At 42.9% G+C, this 18,176-nt stretch overlaps 1 protein-coding gene and 1 pseudogene across 5 annotated transcripts in view; one reads left to right on the plus strand and one right to left on the minus strand.

Annotated features, from left to right (window-relative positions):
• The window catches only part of Sidt1 (SID1 transmembrane family member 1), an 86,049-nt gene that overhangs the window by 11,953 nt on the left and 55,920 nt on the right, over positions 1-18,176 (plus strand). The window lies entirely within an intron of this gene.
• Positions 2,495-3,457, minus strand: LOC114608447 (annotated as a pseudogene).

Raw genomic sequence — 18,176 nt, forward strand, 5'->3', positions numbered from 1 at the left:
CTCTCTCTCTCTCTCTCTCTCTCTCTCTCTCTCTCTCTCTCTCTCTCTGCCCCCCCTCTCTCTCTCTCTCTGTGTGTGTTTGTGTGTGTGTGTGTGTGTGTGTGTGTGCGCGCGCGCGCGCCACCTGCACATGCCCTGAACCTAAACTTGGTTCCCGTTCCTTTGTTCTTTCTAGCTGTCCCTCTGCTAAGCAGCACATCAATACTCTTGCTATGCTGTGGGTTTGTTTGAGGTTATTCTTGGTGTTATTTTTACGGTTGTGATGGCCTCTTCTGACAGGGCATTTTAAACATCTGAAACAATATGCAAAGTTTTTCCACTTCTTTCCCCCACTGTGGTCTCAGCTGGCTACTTACAGCATCTCCCCTGTCTTCGCTTGCTGTGGATTTTAGTCTAAAAGACCTGAAGGGACATGCTGCTTGAAGATGCCAGCATTTCCATCTCCTTTTCAAAGAGAACTAACCCCTCGATGATGGTGTTTCGGGTTGCCAGGCAGTGCCCCGGAGTACGCTGGCTGGCTCTTCTTTTGTTGTCTAACTCTGGAGCTAACAGAAGTTCCATGTCAACGCAGCAGGAATGTGGTACAAACGGCTCCAAGGCATAGCTAATGAGCTATCTGAGTTAAGGCGTAGGAAAATATCGAACATCACAGACTACCAGAACCGAAGATAGACTGAGAGCCATCCATTTCCCCAGGTTTATAAAAACATTTTTTTAATCACTGTGATTAGGTGTGTCACTATGGACATGGGCTTTAATATCCTCATCCTAGCTGCCTGGGAGTGAGTCTTCTCCTAGTTGCCTCCAGATGAAGATGTAGAACTCTCAGTTCCTCCTGTACAATGTTTGCCTGGATGCTACCATGCTCCCACTTTGATGATACTGGACTGAATCTCTGAACCTGTAAGCCAACCTGAATTAAATATTGTCCTTAGAAGAGTTGCCTTGGTCATGGTGTCTGTTCACAGCAGTAAAACCCCAATTAAGACAATCACTATTACTTTTTTTTTTTTAGCTATTTTGAAAATAGAAAATTTTAAATCTTTCCTAAATGAATTAGTTGTCTATTTAAGTGTGTAGGGGAGATGCATGGGATTATAGTTTGCTTAAAAATTAAAGTCAGCAATAAGAACATCACATCCTATTAAATCATCTATTTATGGTGCTTTAGATTAAATAAACAGGTTTCTAGAATGTGTATAAAACTCATTTATACAAAAGCAACAGATTGATGTTTTAACAGAATGTGTTTGGTACTGGTGAGATGCAGGTCAAGCTTCAGAACCTACACTCAATTTCAGGGGCCCACATGGTAGAAGGACAAAATCTACTCCCAAAAGTCATCCTCTGGTTTCCATGAGCACACGACGGCCTATACATGCCCTCACTCTTAAATAAATAAGTAAACAAACAAATACATAAATAAATATACAAATAAATACATAAATAAATGTGATTAGAAATGAAAAGGTATTTCATTTCTGGGGAAGTAGCAGTTTTACGCAGCAGACGTAAGTTACATTTTAAATGCTAAGTGGCCTCTAACAGCACATATATGTAAGCCCCGGACAAAAGCAAGAGGATGCTACAAGTTCAAAGCCTGCCTGAGTTACATTTCATGTTCCAGGCCAGCAAAGCATACATAGCCAGACTCTGTCTCCAAAACCCAATAAAACAACAAATTGTTAATGGTAAAATGAACAAAAAGTATTTGCTGAAGTAATTCCTTACTTTGAGTTTTTATTCCTTCGATATATTTGAGTGACAACAGCAGACAGAGACACTCATTCTATTAGGAGGAAGTACATGGCGAGTCTGATCTTACACAACATTGAATAGGACATTTTTTAACTGACTACTTAACTGTGTGAGGCCGGCTTGAAGGTAGCTTGTAGGGCAAGCTGTCTTTGCTAATAAGGGAGCTACAGTAGTTCACTTCCTTGTCCCAACTGCCAGAAATGGGACATTTTCTTTCTCTCTTTAGATGACCGGCTCGTAAAGCACTCTCTACAGTCAGCCTCAAGGCTGATTAGAAGTGATAGGGTGTCCTTATGAGTGCACTAACCACAGCAAAGGGTGAGGATCCCCTATGGTTTGGAAATATTCCAAGTGTTTAGATAAAACTCTTTATTTCTAAAACTGGTGGCAAATGAGATTATCCAGCATTATCAGTTGACTAAAAGCCTTCTCTGGGAACTTGCAGTTAGTATCCTGGACCTGCAAGAATAAAAATGGAAGTTGATCCTTCCCCCTGTCTGATATACACACATGTTCTTTCTACTTTGTTTCTCATTGACATGTACCCTCGGTTTCCACTATTCATAACTTGGGTTGATGCATTATGTGAACGATGGCCCAGTATTGCTACATGACTGCATTTGTTATCCACTGACTGTCCATCGCTTACATCAATGTGCCCTTCAGTTTCATGGGCCCGAAGAAATGCCGATGTCTCGCCTCGTTGCTATGGTAGCATACAGAATTTTTTTTTTTTCGGAGTCTCAGTCTTTAATCTCAGCAGGTCCTCACACACATGAAACCACACTCTCCACTTTCAGATCTTGTTGAAAGCTGCAATGTCGACACTCTGCACATGCTCCTCAAACTTGGTGATCTCCTCCTCCAGCAGGTCGGTGCCCACTTTGTCATCCTCCACCACACACTGGATCTGCAGCTTCCGGATACCATAGCCAACGGGCACGAGCTTGGAGGCCCCCCAAACCAGCCCATCCAATTGGATGGAACGAACTCAAGTCTCTAGCTGGGCCATGTCAGTCTCATCATCCCAAGGTTTAACATCCAAGAGGATGGAGGATTTGGCCACCAGCGTAGGCTTCTTGGCCTTCTTCTCTGCGTACTGGCGTAGCCTCTGCTCCCGTAGTCGGGCAGCCTCCTTATCTTCTTCTTCCTCGTCACTGCCGAACAAGTCAATGTCATTGTCCTCATCGTCCTCTGCTGGTGTGGCTCCTTTCTTGGTTGGGGGCTCCACTTGACGCATAGGAGAGACATGTTGGGTCTGTGGGGCTGTGGCTCGGTGAGTAGGTGAACTCTTCTCCAGAGTGCTCAGCTGGGCCTCCAACTTGGAAATGGCCTGCTGCAAATCTTGGACAACGCCTCGAAGGTTCTGGTTCTCCACTTCCAGACTGGCAATCTACACAATGAGCTCACTGTGTTCTCCACCAGGTCCACTGGAGGCTCCAGGGCCTGAGCTAGTCCTGGGGGTGGCCTGGCCCAGGGTCTCAGGGGAGTTGGGCAGCATCACCTTGAGTCCAGCCAAGGATTTCTGGATGTTCTCTCTGGCTCTTGCAGTGTCTCGGAGGATCACGCTGGCACCATTCTCCTGGCGGGAGCCAGAGGTCACAGGCCCATTCATCTGCTCGTAGAACCTCCTTTCTGCATCGTCATATTTAAACTTGTCAAACCAGATCTTCTCATGCACTAGGAAGTTTGTAGCCATTTTTACGCCAGCCAAGGACGCAGCAACCAAAACCTGTGACTGCGAGCTCAGGACTGCAAAGGAGAGGGAGGGCGACCGACCGCGTAGCTCTTTTTTTTTGGTTTTTCAAGACAGAGTTTCTCTGTGTAGCCCTGGCTGTCCTGGAACTCACTCTGTAGAGTAGGCTGGCCTCGAACTCAGAAATCCGCCTGCCTCTGCCTCCCAAGTGCTGGGATTAAAGGTGTGTGCCACCACTGCCTGGCCAGAATTTTTTTTTAATCTCCTTAAAAATACCCTGTGTCTTGACAGTTGTGTGAGAAACTGTTGCCAAGCAAAGTTGCTTTCAGTCCTAATCTGCAGCTCTTGTCAAGCTTTCCACACCTGAGGCAGGGCCTGAACTGCCTCAGACACAGCACGCTTCAGCATTAACACGATCCCTGTGGTGGCTATGCATAGGACTAGCTAAAATTCCATCAGCCCAATTCAGTTTTGGAAAACTATATTTTACATTCTTGGGCCACAGTGAAAGAAGATATAAAGACTTGGCCTCCTTCCTTCCTCCTTCTCTCCCTCCCTCCCTTCCTTCGTTTTCTTTTCTCACACTAGCATCTGTGTGGCTTTGAACAAATTGATATAAAATGTCTGGGTGGACACTTTGCTCAGATATAGTGTGAGCACTGTGACACCCTGATCTTCACTTCCCTGGATAGTGTCACCTATCTGATGACAGACGGTGTGAGGCAGTCTGTTTGACCTGTAAGACACCAAGAAGAGAAGAAGGTCGAACCACTCTTCCTATGCTCTGGGTTCAGATGGCAGAAGAGCTCTAGGCTGTTTATCAGCCATTATTGACTATCTAACCGCAGTGGAGACAAGCTTACAAGCTCGAATGGCAAAGCAGAGGAAAACATCTCGGGCAGGATTGCCGTTTCCTTGTAAGGCTTGGCTTCTAGGAACAGCTCATTCATCTCATTGAAAAGAGCAGCTTATCCCTTGGGGCCTTCATATTTCTTCCACTGTCAGATTCTCAATGTTCTTGATCCAGAGCTTTTTGTCTCTAAGAAGAATGCTGTATACAACACATCATGTTAGTTTTATTATGCTATCAATAACCTAGATATGAAAACGTTTCTATAGACCTTCATCTTTTGGTTCAATATCAAAATGTTATATTAGAAGTTTCAATTCCAGCATGCACAGGGAGGCTATTGAAGGGATGTGTAATCGTGGGCGGGCCAGGAATACTGAACGACACAGGCAAGTTGGCTGCTTGGGGATGATCTGAGTTCATTTAGTAAATATTTGATTCCTTTCCGTGTGAGGCATTGTTTGGACAGCAGTGTAGATATGGTTACTATCTTTGTAAAGATGGGCTGTTTATATGCAGTGTTAGTTAAACAATCATTCAATTCGCTTGGAAGTTTCTGGGGAAGACTAATAAGAAACTTTGGGAAGAATGTTTTCCTAAAAGCCAAAAAATGTAGGGAGAGAGCAGAGCAAGGGAAAAAAATGTCCAAATAAAGGGAATGCCATTGTGGATAGAGAGGTAAGGGGTAAGGAGAGAAAGGGCAACAAGCATAGTAGAAGAACTGGAGAATCCATTTGACTGGAGCTTGAGATGCACACAGGGCTGTTACAGTTGGGATGTGGTCTGTCTTGTTAAGAAGGTTGGGGCATTAACCTGAGAGCAATGGAGAGACTTCGGAAGATTTCAAATGCCATTGCCCTAATGCCACACCACCTCTGGAGAACCACTCTTGGCTCTAAGGCTGCTTTGTAGCATCCTTGATTCCCAAGTGAAAATGTGGGAAGGCAGAACTGACTGGCAGTACCAAGAGTGCATGTGCATGCCAAAGGAGCCTGGTGGGGGGTGCTGGCGGTGGGTGGGAGAAATCCAGCACCTGTGTTCCACTTGTGCTGTAGAAGGGGCTTCGCTTCTACCTAGGTCCACCACAGAGGATCCCCAAGCAAAAAATGGATGCTGGGTACAAATGCAGCTAAGTTGCTATATACTTGGAACCTCCTCTGCATGCAACACATGTTCTACATGCAACTGTTGCTCTGTAGAGCACACCTGGGAAATGTCGCCTGGGTATTTTCTTAGGAATTGATATCAAAATTATTATGTCTAGCAGATTAAAACTTATCATGGACCGCTTGGCCCTCCCATTCCAACAGCTATGCTTTTCCATCTCACTAGGCTTCCTCACAGATTAGACATGAGTTCCTCAATCCCAATGGCTTCCCTTTGACGTTAGCTCCATTCCTTGAAGAGAGGCAGCAGCCTGTGCTGGTTGTATATCTTCTCAACCAGCTAAATTTGTTCATCTGTGCATGGCTTCACCCCCCCCATCTTTATTTGTGCTGTCTCTTTCTCTGCCTTATTCTTGTGAGGGGAATAAAGAGGTAAAAATAACTATTTTATGGTTTGAGATCAAACCCAAGGACCCATTCTCTGGAATTTTTTATATGCTGACTGATTGTATTCCAGACAAACTCCTTCTAGAGTTATTTGAAGGCTGACTTAAGTGATGCTCTGAAATGGAACATGCTAGAAAATTATTGTTATGTTTCTAAGAGTTGTGATATGATGGTGCTTATTATCATTTTATTCTATAGTAGAATTGCTAGGTGAATGTCATTTACAACTTTCAACAAGTATTTGTGGCTGTGAATGTTACTAAGGAGATTGACACTTTGTAAACAATGTAGAGCTAACCATCTACAAACAGCTTCCTCTTCAAACTCCATGAGAAAAGTTCTTGAGACAAACAGAAAGGACCTTAGAAAGGTCACATTGAAGAGTATAAACCATTTCTAACTGTGCAGTGACATCAGGGCAGAAGTGACATCATCCTTGGCATCTTCTCTAACTATGAGAGTCACATCTTAGTTGGTCACAAGTAGAAGGCTGTGGTGCCTCATCTTCCTTCATTGCTGTCTTGATCTCTGTCTATGTCTGGGTCCACACAGTCCAACAAATGTTCTAGCCTCAGCACGACCCCTGAGGACTTGTAGTAGAGCTGGTTTCAGGCCAGTATGGCATCTGAAACCACTGATGTAGATGGTATAGCGCTTCATGAATTTTGTGGGACATAAGGTTACCCAGGATGTCAAAGGGACAGATGCATGGCCCGTGCTCAGTAACCAGATGCATCTATTCAGTACTTTCAACCCTGAGCAACTGATACAAAGATGGGAAGAGGTTTATAATGAACTGCTGATGATGGCAACACTAATGTACTTGGCAGTGACAATATCTAATAACCGGAAGGTGTTGCCAAGTTGAGCCTCCCCGTCAAACCATTCCTCTTCTTCGTGATGAGTGCTACTGTATCTTGCAGCTTAGTCACCTTGGTCTCCAAATGTTGTCTAGGTTTGATAACTTAGGCTCATGACCTGTGTATATGTGCGTGTGTGCACACACACCTGTATGTGTGCATGTGGGTCCACGGGTATGGAAGCCAAAGGTCAACATTGAATGTCTCCCTCTATCACTTTCTACCTTATTTTCTGAGACAGGGTTTCTACTGAACCTGGATCTCATCAGCTGGCTAGGCTGACTGTCCAGTGGGCTCAGGATCTGCTTGTCTGCACCCACCTAACACTGTGGTTACAGATGCATGCTGGTACACCCAGCCTTTATGTGGATGCTGGGTATCAACTCGGGTCCACATGTTTACATGGCAGTCACTTTACAGATTGAGCCATTGCCTTAGTCCATCCCTACTAATAAGCTCTCTGCTGTGTCAGTCAGTTGCTTTTCTTCTTTGTAGCTAAGAATTTTGCGTGAGCCTGTCACCCTTTCGCCCACATCCATATCCATTATACCTTGAAGCTTCTCTGGAACTCTTCTGTCTGCAAATCTCTCCAAACCTCTGTACATCTGGACTTCCCTGCTGCTTGACTCTCCTTATCCCTCAACTGCTGCCTTTGTTACCCAAATAAACTCTTGCTTTTCTCTTGAAACCTGCAATTCTTCCTCTTCCATAAAGGTGCATCGGAAGGAGATGAAAGACAAACATGGGCTTCTTTTAACAAGGGGTTGACAAAAATAAAATAAAATTGTGACATTCCCATAAAGTGTTCCTCACCAGGAAGTTAATCAAAATAGCCTTGAGTTAACACTGTCCACACAATAAGGCAGTTCATCTAAAACAGAAACAATAGGCTAGTCCTGTTTGTCATGACTTATCTTTATAGGTGCTCAGTGAGGATCTGGAAATACTAGTTCTTAGGGATAATGCTTATGCTGGAATAACAGGCTGGGTGTTCATGCTTATGACTGACCTCACATGATATGACTGACCTCACATGCTTTCAGGACAGTAAACCCTGAAGGGATGGTGACATGCCTTCTACGCTCTATAGGAGGCAGCAGGTCACAGCTGATGCTGACCATGGGCTTATGAAACACTGACAAAAACCTGCCATTTTCACAGTGTGGCTTACCGCAGGCCCTTCATGTAGAGATAGATACACAGACCAATGTGGGAGAAGAGTAACCATAAACCTCCTGTTTTGTGTTCCAGTGGATGTAAGGGAATCAGACATAAGGTTTCTAAATTGCATAAAAAAGAGAGATGTGTCTGAAAGTCTGATCATGGTACTTTGAAGTTATTTTTGTTTGTTTTGTTGGTTGTTTGTTTTTGAAATAGGGTATCTATATGGAGCCCAGAATGGCCTCAGCCACTTGGCCTTCTTACCTGGGTTTTCTGAGTGCTGGGATTGCAGACACAAGCCTGTAAACATGCACATGATTCTGGATAAGAAATCATTACTATTTACCTTCCTTTAGTCTCCTTCCATGTCAAATGGGAAGAGTTTGGGTATCTTAAAAGCTTAAGGTCAAGCTCCTTTCTTTCAATTTTAAAGGATAGTCTCCATAAGTCTCTTTTCGTACTGGAAAAAGAGGAGAGGAAAACCCCAACTGTAAGTCTAATTATATTTCCAAAGGTAAGCAGACCTAACGGACAACCAAGTTGAAGAAAGGAAATAACAGTGCATGAAATCAACACAGACACTTACTGACTGTAAACAAGAAAGGAGGAGGAAGAGAAAGAGGAGGAGGAGGGAGGAATAGGAGAGAGGAGGAGGAGGAAGAGGAGGAAGAGGAGGAGGAAGAAGAGGAGGAGAAGGAAGAAGAGGAGGAGAAGGAGGAGGAAGAGGAGGAGGAAAAAGCCATTTTCCTCATCTATCACCAGTGTTATTGAAATCCTATAGAAAAGTCTTGCCAATTGAGAGATCAGTTCTGTAGTTATGGAGATCATTCACCAAGGCTATAAGTCAAGAAGTAAAATCAATTCTTGTCTCCTGGGATGAGAGAGACAGAAAAATCAATCTTTCCTTTTTCTGTTTTATTTGTTTATTTGTTTATTTATTTATTTATTTTAATAAAGCCTCATCCACTGGAGATCGCACCCAGAGTAGAGGAGGCATCGTCATGGTTGACCATTCTCATGAAATATTTGAAGGCCAAGAAAGATCAGGGATATACAGATATAAATCACACAAGAAAAAGAGACTGGGGAGTGGTAGAGCTCAGAGGTGGCAGCAGCAGGAGGGGAGGCTGAGGGTGGCGAGAAAGACCCCAGGCAGCAAGTGCTGTCTGAGCGTCTTTCAGCGTATGGTCATGGTTTCTCAGCAAATGGTGTTGGAGGAACTGGACAATGTGGGGAAGATAATCTAACGTAGTGGTTCTCAACCTTTCTAATGCTGCAACCCTTAAATACACCACCTCACAATGTGGTAACCCCTGACCACAAAGTGTTTTTTGTTGCTACTTCATAACTGTAATTTTGCTACTGTTATAAATTGTAATGGAAATATCTGATATGCAGGACATATGATATGTGACCCCTATGAAAGGGTCGTTCAGTCTCCCAAAGGATTTCAACCCATAGGTTGGGAACTGCTCATCTAGACAGAGTTCTTATTATATCTTTCATAAAAATTAAGATACTTGGATCATATATTTAAATGTAAAATGCAAAATTATAAAACTCCTAGACACAGGAGAAAATCTAGGGGACATTTGTTTTGGTGACAACTTTTTAAATATGACACCAAAAGTATTGCCCTCAGCAAAGAGGTTGATAAAATGACACTCCATTAAAATTTGAAATGTATGCCCTGTATATGACAATGTTGAGGACATAAAATGACAAGTCACAAGATGGGAGAAAATATTGCAAAGCACACATTTATCAAAGGATTGGTATCTAACATATACAAAAACAAATAAGCAAACAACAAACAAAACCCTCAAAACTTAACAACAATGAATTGAAAATTCCAATTTAGGAATAATCAAAAGGTCTAAGCATCAAAGAAGATAACTAGATAGACAGGCTTATGAAACAATGCTCATCAACACACATTCTTAAGAAACTACTAACGAAAATGACACATTAGCACTGCACATCTGGAAAATTCTGGAATGCAAAACACTGTCAATAAGTGTCCTGAAGGAGTGGTGCATCACGAACTCTGGTTCATCACTGGTGGGAGCACAAAATGATCACTTTGGAAGCTGATGTTGACAGACCTTATAAAGCTTGATATGGCCCATCTGATCCAGCCATCACAGTCCAGATATTTAACAAGATGAACTGGTCATTTGTATCTACACAAATATTTACAATGGCTTTACTCACAATTGGCCCAAATCAGGAGCAACCAATATGCCCTTCAAGAAGACCATAGAGAAGTGGACTGTGGTTTATCTAGACAATAGAGTATGGTTCAGCTCTAGAAAGCCAAGAAAGATGCAGGAATCTTTAGCAATGCATGCTGCTAATCTGAAAGCCCATTTGTTGTATGGTTGCAACTGTAGATGCCAAAGTCTACCTTTGACATTTTAGTGGCCTGGCTCAAGAATAAAATTCACATGATATGGATTAATTGTAGAAAAACATACAGAGTTAATCACATGTTGCGTTATGTGGAAAACCTCATGAATATATGAAGATCTGAGGATGCACTTACAGCTGAGCAATTATATCTCTCTTGTCTCCCTTTAAACCACTGGAATAGTGCCTTCTTTTTCCCCAAATAGCTCTAAAGTTTGGCCATTCCAGGACACCATTTTTAAAGGAGGCCCGTACTCTTCACCTCCAAATACGCTTCTTCAGCATGATGACCCTTTCCATTTAGAGTCCCTTGAGAGCCTTCATTCTCCGTCTTTAAAAGCAGGAAATGAAATCCCATGGGCAATGTACCCTCCTTGTATTAAAAGAATAGTGACTTTATCGTCACGGATGACAAGATGAGGCAGAATGAATTGTGTACAAACATTCTCAGGCAGACCCTTACCTTCCCACCCACTACTCTGCTGGAGCAACTACCCAGACTCAAGTCTTTGCTTCATCACAATTTCACAGGTTCCCTCACCCACCTCGTTCAATATATAATCACACAAATCAGATATGAGTAAACATCTATTACTTAAAGCTGTGTTTTGTCATGGTCATCCTAGAACCCTAACCCAACCATGCGGAATCTAGACTAGCCAGTTACTGCGCCATGCACACCTCCCTCATCTGGAGCTCCTGGCCATTCTTCTTTATTCTCTGCTCAGCCAGAAGCAAACCGAAAGGCTAGACTGTCAGGGTTGTTTTTGTTACTACAAAGCATAACAGATTTTTTAAAATGAAAAAAAAAAACCAATGTGAGAAATATCTGTGCAGCGACTCGTGAGACATAAAGAGGATTCGCGTATCGTCACCTTTGTTCCGCTCAGTCACCCCTCAACCCCACTGTTGTGGGAGACAGTCCTTCATGGGTCTCTTGAAGGAAAGTGTCAGTTGAAAGTTTTTTCTATTTGTGTTATTTTAAGGATATTTGCTTTGCAAACCGCATTTTAAAGTTCACAATGTCTCCCTCTAGAGCTAAAGGCAAGCAGGTTTCTTGCCTGTCTTAAAACAGGTCCTCTATTTAGGTCCTCTGATCTCAGGGTTCCTCTCCTATAGAATAACATACTGTACATACACAGGCATCCTTCTGGGCCTATTCATGTCATGTTCGGCATACGTGGCAACGGGCAGTGATGCGGACCCTGTGTGCTGTGATAAGTTGTTCATCTCCAATTGGGACATTTTTATCTTTTCTCCAGTATTGTTGAACATGGCGAATGGGATAACATCTCAGATCCTTTCAAGTTTCTGGACTCTAGCATCTGCTAGATTTGATCTTTATTCTTTCTGTGTAGGTATATTTTATTAAATGTGCACATATAAACCTATAGCATTGCTTTCCTTACAGTCAAAATTTACCTAAAAGGGACTGAGCAGTGTGGACTCCTGGTCATCCTATTCTCTCTGTTTATCTTTGTGAGCTTTGTCCACACAAATCCATATTCCTGTTAATTGCTTTTAACCAGTGTACTGCCTCCTCCTGTTGTGGTTGTGTTTTTGGTTGTTCTGCTATATGGTTGTATTTTTGGTTCTTCTGTGGTATGGCTTCTTTTGTTTGTTTCCTTCACCTTCAGTGAACTTTTTTATTCAAGGTTTCAGGTGTGGGTGTGTGCGCTTGTGTTGAAGTTCTTGTCTATAAACTTAAGAGTGAAAAGATAATTCATCTTCAACGTTGATTCCTGTTTTCCACTTGCTTCCTAAAGTGGCTGTATGAAATAACACTTTTATCAGCAGCAATCAAGAGATCCTGTCTTACTCTGTAGCCTCGAAAGCAGGGTGAGAGTGTACATTTGAGACTTTGTCTTTATGATGAGTCTAAAGGGTTAAGTGTGTTTTCATATGTCTCTAGGTCATTCTTTCCTCTTTAGATGCTGAGGGGATGGGAGGAGGGAAGGAGAGAAGGAGTGAGAGAGAGAGAAGGAGAGAGAGAGAGAGAGAGAGAGAGAGAGAGAGAGGGAGACTATGCGTGGCTTGAGCATTTGAAACCCCAAAGTGACACACTTCCTCTGAGAAGGCCACACCTTCTAATCTCTGTCAATTAACACCACCCCCTAATAGCCAAGCATCCAAATCTATAAAGCTTATGGGGCCATTTGTATTCAAAGCACAACACACCCTTAGTCTATTGGTGTTTATTTTTTGTTTGTTTGTTTGTTCTTTCTCTACTTAAAATGCCAGTCTGTTGAAAATGTACACATATGCCCTAGCATGTAGCGTGTCTTGTGTGGTACTAGCCTCGTCGTGTATGGTGCATCTACAGCATTGGTTTCCTGGTGGGCTTATACGAGATTCACAGTGATGTTTGTTGGAGTCAGTGATTCAAAATGGTGATGATGTTATACTCGGACCAAGCATCGTGGCAGCTGAGTCGAGGGAAGCTTGGTTTCTTCCATGCTTCTTGAACCTGAATATCTTTGGCAAAGTTACATTACCTCTACATCTCAGCCTATATCTCAGGGCCCTCAGCTTTAAGTAGAAAAGTTGAATAGACTTTTCCCTGTCATCTGCCCAGACCGAATGTTTTCTAACACTGTAAGCCACAATTATATGTCCCAGTCAGGCAATAGCAGAGCTTGTGTGAAAGAGCCAACTTCATTCATTCAAAGGTGACCAGGCAGCTCCATGCAACTTACATGGCTTATCCATAGGGTAGGCCTTGTGTGAGCTCACAACACCTGCTCATATCATTACTGACTAGCTAGCAGGTTTTCATTATTAATTTATTTATTCACTTTCCATCCTGATTGCAGACTCCCTCCCTCCTCTCCTCCCAACCCCACCCTCATACCCCCATCCCATTACTCCCTCCTCTTTTCCTCAAAGAAGGGAAAGCCCCCCATGGGTACCAACCCTCCCTGGCACATCAAGTCATCAAGTTGCAGAGAGGTGACTAAAGAAGTTCATCCTCTCCCACTGAGGCCAGACAAGACAGCTCAGCTAGGGAAAGGAGATCCAAAGAGAGGCATTAGAGTCAGAGATAGCCCACACTCCTATTGTTTGGGAACCCACATGAAGGCCAAGCTGCACATCTGCTACAAATGTGTAGAGGCCCTAGGTCCAGCCCCTGCATTCTTGTTGGTTTGGTGGTTCAGTCTTTGTGAGCCCTAATGGGCCCAGATTAGTTGACACTGTACGTCTTGTAGTGGTGTCCTTGACCCCTCTGTCTCCCTCAATCCTACCCCCAACTCTTCCACAAAATTCCCTGAGCTCTGCCTAATGTTTGGTTATGGGTCTCTGAATCAGTTTCCATCAGCTGCTGGATGAAGTCTCTCAGGAGACAGTTATGCTAGGTTTCTATCTGCAAGCATAGCAGAGTATCATTGCATCAGGGGTTGGCTCTCTCCCATGGGATGGGTCTCAAGTTGGGCTCTCCATTCCCTCAATCTCTGCTCCATCTTTATCCCTGTGCATCTTATCCCTCAACCGAAGAATGGATAAAGAAAATATGATACATTTACACAGTGGAATACTCCTCAGCTATTAAAAACAATGACATCATGAAATTCTCAGACAAATGAATGGAACTAGAAAATATCCTGAGTGAGGTAACATAGACCCAGAAAGATAAACATGGTATGTATTCATGTATAAGTGCACACTAGCCATAAAGTACAGGATACCAATGCTACAATCTAAGGATCCAAACAAGCTAAGTAAAAAGGAAGGGAAGGCCCAAGGGAGGATGCTTGAATTTCACTCAGAAGGGGAAATAAAATAAACATTGGAGGTGATGGACGGAGGTAACTGGGTGTCAGAGAGAGGTGAGAAGGGGAATAGGGGTGGGGATCAGGTGTGGGGAGGCAGGGGAGGAACATAGGACAGGATAGGAGAGGCTTCTGGGACTCTGGGAATTACCCTAGCTGACACTCCTAGCAGCTGGAGATATGCAGACTGAAGTGGCCACCTTCTGCAGTCAGGCAGACTTCCAGTGGAGGGAGAAGGACCCACAAAACCTTCGGCCTAAAACATGTCCTACGTACAAGATAACATGCCTTCTTTGTGGGAAGTTTCCTTTGGTGTATCCCCAGCTCCTCTCAGAGCTCCTGAGTCAAGGTCTACCCTACTGACTATCGGGACCATGAATGGGAGGACCTGAAAGTCAACAGATAAACATCCTGTGATCACAAGAGGGCTAGCTAAGCAGTTACATATTAGCAAAGGGACTATCTACAAACACTCAGTAACTGTGTTACTAGTAGAGTGTTTTTCAAGATCAGAGGGGCACACACCTGTGTTTAATAATAGAAGCCAACAGCCTCTGACTGTTCCAACCAGCAGAAGCTTCAGTCTTTAGCAAAAAGAGAGTCAACTTAGAGTTAAACTCTTTTTTATTCTTAATTTGCAAGAACAATGTGTCATTTCCAATTTTGAGCATGTCCCTGATGACATTCTTCTCTCTTGCCTATGTGATTCCCTGCTTGTATAAATACAGGAAGAAGCACTATCTATGTTTTTTGTTTCTGTTTTAAATTTTGTTTTGTTTTGCCATGGCAATGAGTAGAAGCAACAGGAGAAAATTATAGGCCTTGAGAATGGTCTATTATTACAAGGTGTCAGAGGCCATTCAGCACGGGCAGTGTCCACCCTTCATTAAGCTGTGTTTTCACACAGCCTACTTTACTGTGGTAAGCATAATCCAATTTTCTCAGCTGCTCGTTAGCTTCTGGAAAGACAAAGCCGAGTTTGAGCAGGCCCCTCGTCCTTTCCTCTGTCTAACAGATTTTCTGTTCATCTTACAAAACTGCCCAGTGTCAAACTGTTGCAGGAAGTATTAAAAAATGATCCACTAGGCTTCCCGCACTACTGTCGTGGCTACTCTCATGGTCCCAGCGTGGTCCCACCACCTTCGTTTCTAGCTCCCACAGCGACTGGTCATGATTTTTCCAGCTCCAGTTCGCTTGTCTCTGGAGCCTCTAGTTCCTTCACAACCATAACCCCGCTGTGGTCAGCGGTCCCACATTCCAGTAACCCTCCAGCGGGATGTTCTCATTTCAGCGGGCTCTCTGTCCCAATCCCCCACCCCAGATGTCTCCACCCGACTTGCTAATTTCCCTTGGTGGGATGGTGCTGCGCCAGCCCCATGCAATGACCGCACACCTCACAGTAATTATCACAATACCCAGTAACCCAGTAAAATCAAAACTCTTGAAGCTTATAATTAACCAGTCAGATTCATATATCAACAATTCTCAATCCACAAGATGCCCACACAATAATTTCTGAGCCAATTGATAATGATTCAAGCTGCCTACCTAGAATAGACAGGTTATCCCAATCATTCTATCCCTACATGTTATTCATAAATACCTGAGTCTATTAAAACCACGTGGGATCAGGATCTCCTTCCTGAGAAGTTCTCACTCTCTCAGACTTTTAGCTCCGCCTCCCTTTTCCCTGTCCAATCACAGGCCTCCTGCTGCACGAATAGTTTAGTGTAATTGGACAGGGAAAATCCTGCCGCATCAAGCAACTCTTACTCTAGACTCTTTTGTGCAATTTATTATGTCAGTATCTCTGAGTTTGCTTTTATATGGCTGGTAAGATCATTATTAAGTAATACAAAATGCAAGTGGATTATGATAACCCAACCAGGAAGATCAAGATGTGGCGATGGATGAGGGGCTTGACATGACCACAATGTATCTTTTCTGCTCCCACATCAGTCTCACTAAGACAGCTTCCAGGCTGCTGAACCAGTGCTGAGCTCATGGGCCGGCATCTCGCAGTTACGCGTAGGCTCCTCCGGTAGATCAGGAGATGGCTTTAGAATAGTGCTTCCAAAGTTTAGACCCCGAACCAGGTACACCAACTGCCCACCAGCGTGTGTTAGAAATGAGTAGTTTGAGGTTTGTTCTTCATCAGCTAAATCAGAAACGCACACATACACCAACTGGGGAGGTGGGAATTGCTAATTCAGGGATTTCTGCCATATGATGAAGTGTGGAAAAAAATGTGAGCACCCTCCCCTCCCGTCACTCAGTCCCTAGGAGCTGGCACCTGAGTGAATTAAAGGGAAGAGGAATCCTGAAGAAGAAACTTTCCCATTTCTGTTTGACTGGGTTCTGACTGCTCTAAGTTTATTTAGAATAGTAAACCTCACTGTAAATGCATATGCTGTCTTGCACTGAAATGTTTACACTACAATTTCAAAAGTCAACCTGCTTCTAAGGTAATTTATTCTACTAGGCTCTGGAAAGTCTGAAAATAATGTTGGCAGTTTCCTAGAAGAGCCAGGCAGTGAAACAGCTAAAATACCAATTAGGAATAAGGGCATGCACCTGCGATCCCAGCGCTTGAGAAACAGGAAGGGAGATCATGAGGCCACCTTGAACTACTTGAGAAGTCCTGTTTAAAAATTGAAACAGAAACAAAGAAATGAAAATAAAATATTGTGCAGTCTACAATAGCATATAGCGTTTTACCCACTAGGATGGCTGGAATAAAGATAGTAGCAAGTGTTGGCAAAGAAGAAACTAGGAACATTGCTGGATATGTAAATTACTGGGTTGTTAAATGATACAACTCTGAGGAACATTTTGGCAGTCCCTCAAAAAGTTGAATACAGAGGTATTATGTCTTCCAGAAATCTAGTCATAGTATACAGAAAAAAGAAGTGAAAATATATATTCACACAAAGTTGGTACACAGATATAACAGTATTGTTTGTAAATACTCAAAATGTGTAAGTAACATAAATGCTCATCAACTGAAGGCAGTTGATAAATAAAATGTTGTATATTTGTACAATGGAATATTATTCAACAATTAAGAAGAATGAAGTATTGATGTCAGACAAGATAAAACAGGTGCAGCGTGTGAATCAAATTAATTTGTACCCCATTTTAAAAATAAAACTGAAAAAAGAAATTTCTGAAGCAATTGAAAAGCTCCAAATATCATGCAAATATCAGATAAATTAAAAGAGTTGGCTGGACAGTGGTGGCCCACGCCTTTAATCCCAGCACTTGGGAGGCAGAAGCAGGCAGATTTTTGAGTTTGAGGCCAGCCTGATCTACAGAGTGAGTACCAGGACAACCAGGGCTACACAGAAAAACCCTGTCTCAAAAACAAACAAACAAAAACAAACAAACAGAGTTATTGTATAGTATTGAGATCATGCAGTTTATGTTTTTAAGATTTATTATTTTGCTACTATATGTGTATAGATATTTATCTACTTGTATGTGTGCCACACGCATGTCTGGTACCCTTAAAGGATAAAAGAGGGCATTGAGTCCCGAGAACTGAAGTTAAGGACAGTTGTGAGCTACCACGTGGAGGCTGGGAACCAAACCTGTGTCCTCTACAAAGGCAGCTAGTGCTCTGAACTGCTGAGCCACCTATCTAACCCCTGTTTATGGGTTTTGTTAAGGAAGCCCTATCTTTTAGGGATATACGTTGAACTGTTTGATAATTAAGTAATATTCTCTCTCTCTCTCTCTCTCTCTCTCTCTCTCTCTCTCTCTCTCTCTGTGTGTGTGTGTGTGTGTGTGTGTGTGTGTGTGTGTGTTTCAGAATACAGTTAAGGAATATGTGGAAATAGAAAGTATAGATAAAATGAAATATATGTTAGGGGTTATCAAAGCTGAAAAATCCTAAATAACTATTTATTATAGTCTTCTTCTTACTTTCATATAAGACTGAAAATTTTTCTGAACCATTTTAGGTCTCTTAAACAAGGAGTGACAGACGAAATTGACATCCTAAGAGATGCATCCCTGAGGGAAGAGACCAAGGAGGGCACTGAGGGACTCAAATCAGCAGAGAAGAGGCTATCAAAGAGGGCACTGAGGGTGGGGCTTAGTCAAAGAGGGCACTGAGGGTGG

Source organism: Grammomys surdaster, unplaced genomic scaffold, assembly GCF_004785775.1.
Source record: "Grammomys surdaster isolate TR1022 unplaced genomic scaffold, NIH_TR_1.0 125901, whole genome shotgun sequence".
Taxonomy (NCBI): domain Eukaryota; kingdom Metazoa; phylum Chordata; class Mammalia; order Rodentia; family Muridae; genus Grammomys; species Grammomys surdaster.